This window comes from Oncorhynchus tshawytscha, unplaced genomic scaffold (genome assembly GCF_018296145.1).
Source record: "Oncorhynchus tshawytscha isolate Ot180627B unplaced genomic scaffold, Otsh_v2.0 Un_contig_299_pilon_pilon, whole genome shotgun sequence".
NCBI lineage: Eukaryota > Metazoa > Chordata > Actinopteri > Salmoniformes > Salmonidae > Oncorhynchus > Oncorhynchus tshawytscha.
Window position 1 is genome coordinate 106,510 of NW_024609134.1, and position 6,000 is coordinate 112,509.

Genomic DNA, 6,000 nt, shown 5'->3' on the forward strand with positions numbered 1-6,000 from the left:
TAGCTTCAACGCCTGCATCACACACACACACACACACACACACACACACACACACACACACACACACAACACACACCAACTGATTAATGGACTGCTGAATGTGTCTTTCCCTTGCTTTGTTTGCTCTTTTACAAAATTATGTCTATCTCTGATCAGCTCCCCAGGAAAGGGCTGAATATAGCCCATATTAATATATGTAGCCTTTGAAATAAGGTTCATGAAATCAATATCAAATCAAATCAAATTTTATTTGTCACATACACATGGTTAGCAGATGTTAATGCGAGTGTAGTGAAATGCTTGTGCTTCTAGTTCCGACAATGCAGTAATAACCAACAAGTAATCTAACTAACAATTCCAAAACTGTCTTATACACAGTGTAAGGGGATAAAGAATATGTACATAAGGATATATGGATGAGTGATGGTACAGAGCAGCATAGGCAAGATACAGTAGATGGTATCGAGTACAGTATATACATATGAGATGAGTATGTAAACAAAGTGGCATAGTTAAAGTGGCTAGTGATACATGTATTACATAAGGATGCAGTCGATGATATAGAGTACAGTATATACGTATGCATATGAGATGAATAATGTAGGGTAAGTAACATTATATAAGGTAGCATTGTTTAAAGTGGCTAGTGATATATTTACATCAATTCCCATTATTAAAGTGGCTGGAGTTGAGTCAGTGTCAGTGTGTTGGCAGCAGCCACTCAATGTTAGTGGTGGCTGTTTAACAGTCTGATGGCCTTGAGATAGAAGCTGTTTTTCAGTCTCTCGGTCCCAGCTTTGATGCACCTGTACTGACCTCGCCTTCTGGATGACAGCGGGGTGAACAGGCAGTGGCTCGGGTGGTTGATGTCCTTGATGATCTTTATGGCCTTCCTGTAACATCGGGTGGTGTAGGTGTCCTGGAGGGCAGGTAGTTTGCCCCGGTGATGCGTTGTGCAGACCTCACTACCCTCTGGAGAGCCTTACGATTGAGGGCGGAGCAGTTGCCGTACCAGGCGGTGATACAGCCCGCCAGGATGCTCTCGATTGTGCATCTGTAGAAGTTTGTGAGTGCTTTTGGTGACAAGCCGAATTTCTTCAGCCTCCTGAGGTTGAAGAGGCGCTGCTGCGCCTTCTTCACGATGCTGTCTGTGTGAGTGGACCAATTCAGTTTGTCTGTGATGTGTATGCCAAGGAACTTAAAACTTGCTACCCTCTCCACTACTGTTCCATCGATGTGGATAGGGGGGTGTTCCCTCTGCTGTTTCCTGAAGTCCACAATCATCTCCTTAGTTTTGTTGACGTTGAGTGTGAGGTTATTTTCCTGACACCACACTCCGAGGGCCCTCACCTCCTCCCTGTAGGCCGTCTGCGTCGTTGTTGGTAATCAAGCACACCACTGTTGTGTCGTCCGCAAACTTGATGATTGAGTTGGAGGCGTGCATGGCCACGCAGTCGTGGGTGAACAGGGAGTACAGGAGAGGGCTCAGAACGCACCCTTGTGGGGCCCCAGTGTTGAGGATCAGCGGGGAGGAGATGTTGTTGCCTACCCTCACCACCTGGGGGCGGCCCGTTAGGAAGTCCAGTACCCAGTTGCACAGGGCGGGGTCGAGACCCAGGGTCTCGAGCTTGATGACGAGCTTGGAGGGTACTATGGTGTTGAATGCCGAGCTCAATAACTTGCTAATTTAAGATAACATTCATATATTAGCCATTTCTGAGACTCACTTAGATAATTACTTTGATGATATACAGTGCCTTGCGAAAGTATTTGGCCCCCTTGAACTTTGCAACCTTTTGCCACATTTCATGCTTCAAACATAAAGATATAAAACTGTTTTTTTTTTGTGAAGAATCAACAACAAGTGGGACACAATCATGAAGTGGAACGACACTTTTTTAACAAATCAAAAACTGAAAAATTGGGCGTGCAAAATAATTCAGCCCCCTTAAGTTAATACTTTGTAGCGAAACCTTTTTGCTGCGATTACAGCTGTAAGTCACTTGGGGTATGTCTCTATCAGTTTTGCACATCGAGAGACTGAAATGTTTTCCCATTCCTCCTTGCAAAACAGCTCGAGCTCAGTGAGGTTGGATGGAGAGCATTTGTGAACAGCAGTTTTCAGTTCTTTCCACAGATTCTCGATTGGATTCAGGTCTGGACTTTGACTTGGCCATTCTAACACCTGGATATGTTTATTTTCGAACCATTCCATTGTAGATTTTGCTTTATGTTTTGGATCATTGTCTTGATGGAAGACAAATCTCCGTCCCAGTCTCAGGTCTTTTGCAGACTCCATCTGGTTTTCTTCCAGAATGGTCCTGTATTTGGCTCCATCCATCTTCCCATCAATTTTAACCATCTTCCCTGTCCCTACTGAAGAAAAGCAGGCCCAAACCATGATTAATCACCCTGTCATCTCAGATTTTTGAAAATATGCTTTACAGCCAAAGCAAGACAAGCATTTGTGTAAGTTTATCGATAGCCTAGCATAGCATTATGACTAGCTAGCTGCAGGCAACCTGGGTACGAAAATCAGAAAAGCAATCAAATTAAATCACTTACCTTTGATGAGCTTCAGATGTTTCCACTCAAGAGACTCCCAGTTAGATAGCAAATGTTCCTTTTTCCAAAAATAATATTTTTGTAGGAGAATAACCTCCGTTTGTTCTTCACGTTTGACGCCAAAAATATTCCAAATTAGCTCCATAATATCGACAGAAACATGGCAAACGTTGTTTATAATCAAACCTCAAGGTGTTTTTCAAATTTCTATTTGATAATATATCAACTGGGACTGGTGGCTTCTTAGTAGGATAGAGAGAAACAATGGTCGCATTTGTCCTTTACGCACAAAACACTGAGAGACTTCAGCTGACCACTGACGCAATGTTGACGTTCAGGCTCATTTTCAAAATAAAAGCCTAAAACTATGTATTGTGACACATTAGGGAAGCCATAGAAAAAGGAATCTGGTTGATATGTCATTCACTGCTCAATAGGGACGCATAGGAACGCAGAGCCTTCTAAATAAGAGTCCCTTCCTGTTTTGATTTTTCTCAGGCTTTTGCCTGCAATATCAGTTCTGTTATACTCACAGACAATATTTTTACAGTTTTGGAAACTTTAGAGTATTTTCTATCCTAAGCTGTCAATTATATGCATATTGTCCTGACAAAATAGCCGTTTACTTTGGGGACGTTATTTTTACAAAAATGAAAATACTGCCCCCTAGATTCAAGAGGTTAAATTCACACAGGACACTGGATAAGACAGGAGAAGTACTCCAGATATAACAGACTTGACCCTAGCCCCCCGACACATAAACTACTGCCGCATAAATACTGGAGGCTGAGACAGGAGGGGTCAGGAGACACTGTGGCCCCATCCGATGATACCCCCAGACAGGGCCAAACAGGCAGGATATAACCCCACCCACTTTGCCAAAGCACAGCCCCCACACCACTAGAGGAATATCTTCAACTACCAACTTACCATCCTGAGACAAGGCCGAGTATAGCCCACAAAGATCTCCGCCACAGCACAACCCAAGGGGGGTCACCAACCCAGACAGGAAGATCACGTCAGTGACTCAACCCACTCAAGTGACGCACCCCTCCTAGGGACAGCATGGAAGAGCACCAACCAGTAAGCCAATGACTCAGCCCTGTAATAGGGATAGAGGCAGAGAGGGAACCGGCCAGGCAGAGACAGCAAGGGCGGTTCGTTGCTCCAGAGCCTTTCCATTCACCCTCACACTCCTGGGCCAGACTACACTCAATCATATGATTGAGCTGAGTCTTCAATACAGACTTAAAGGGTGAGACAGAGTCTGAGTCTCTCACATGGTTAGGCAGACCATTCCAAAAAAATTGAGCTCTATAGGAGAAAGCCATATACAAGAATAAATACACTGGGGAAAATAAGCGACACCTGGAGGGAGACAATCACAGGAACAGGTGAAAAAGATCAGGGCGTGACAAACAGAGACATCTCGCAGATGGTTGACACCATGGGAGGTTCATGGATCTATTCAGAGGAGTCTTCGATCAGTGGTGGCAGAGAGGGGGGTGAGAGCCTACTCCAACTATGGTAGGAGTACCAGGCTGCTGCAGAGGTCGCCCTCACCTTCTGTACAGTGGCAGCATCCAGCGGATGGAATGAGCCAGCGCTCCGCACTTTATTCAGAAGAGGATTGCACGAGGAGGTACAGACGGAGTTGGCATGCCGAGACGACACTCTCTCATTGGACCCTGCCTACAGACAGAAACTAAAACAAGAAGCTCCCCGCTGAGGTCTGTTCAACGCTGGTCCGACCAATCTGATTCCACATTCCAAGACTGCTTCCATCACGTGGACTGGGATATGTTTCGTATTGCGTCAGACAACAACATTGACGAATACGCTGATTCGGTGAGCGAGTTCATAAGAACGTGCGTTGAAGATGTCGTTCCCATAGCAACGATTAAAACATTCCCAAACCAGAAACCGTGGATTGATGGCAGCATTCTCGTGAAACTGAAAGCCCGAACCACTGCTTTTAATCAGGGCAAGGTGACCGGAAACATGACCAAATACAAACAGTGTAACTATTCCCTCCGCAAGACAATCAAACAAGCTAAGCGTCAGTATAGAGACAAAGTAGAATCTCAATTCAACGGCTCAGACACAAGAGGTATGAGGCAGGGTCTACAGTCAATCACGGATTACAAAAAGAAAACCAGCCCAGTCACGGACCAGGATGTCTTGCTCCCAGGCAGACTAAAATAACTTTTGCCCGCTTTGAGGACAATACAGTGCCACTGACACGGCCCGCAACTAAAACATGCGGACTCTCCTTCACTCCAGCCGATGTGAGGAAAACATTTAAACGTGTCAACCCTCGCAAGGCTGCAGGCCCAGACGGCATCCCCGGCCGCGCCTCAGAACATGCGCAGACCAGCTGGCTGGTGTGTTTACGGACATATTCAATCAATCCCTATCCCAGTCTGTTGTTCCCACATGCTTCAAGAGGGCCACCATTGTTCCTGTTCCCAAGAAAGCTAAGGTAACTGAGCTAAACGACTACCGCCCCGTAGCACTAACTTCCGTCATTATGAAGTGCTTTGAGAGACTAGTCAAGGACCATATCACCTCCACCCTACCTGACACCCTAGACCCACTCCAATGTGCTTACCACCCAAATAGGTCCACAGACGATGCAATCTCAACCACACTGCCCTAACCCATCTGGACAAGAGGAATACCTATGTGAGAATGCTGTTCATCGACTACAGCTCGGCATTTAACACCATAGTGCCCTCCCTGGGACCCTGGGTCTCGACCCCGCCCTGTGCAACTGGGTACTGGACTTCCTGACGGGCCGCCCCCAGGTGGTGAGGGTAGGCAACAACATTTCCACCCCGCTGATCCTCAACACTGGGGCCCCACAAGGGTGCGTTCTGAGCCCTCTCCTGTACTCCCTGTTCACCCACGACTGCGTGGCCACGCACGCTCCAACTCAATCATCAAGTTTACGGACGACACACAGTGGTAGGCTTGATTACCAACAACGACGAGACGGCCTACAGGGAGGAGGTGAGGGCCCTCGGAGTGTGGTGTTAGGAAAATAACCTCATACTCAACGTCAACAAAACTAAGGAGATGATTGTGGACTTCAGGAAACAGCAGAGGGAAAACCCCCTATCCACATTGATGGAACAGTAGTGGAGAGGGTAGTAAGTTTTAAGTTCCTCGGCGTACACATCACAGACAAACTGAATTGGTCCACCCACACAGGCATCATCGTGAAGAAGGCGCAGCAGCGCCTCTTCAACCTCAGGAGGCTGAAGAAATTGTCACCAAAATCATCCAGAAGGCGAGGTCAGTACAGGTGCATCAAAGCTGGGACCGAGAGACTGAAAAACAGCTTCTATCTCAAGGCCATCAGACTGTTAAACAGCCACCACTAACATTGAGTGGCTGCTGCCAACACACTGACTCAACTCCAGCCACTTTAAT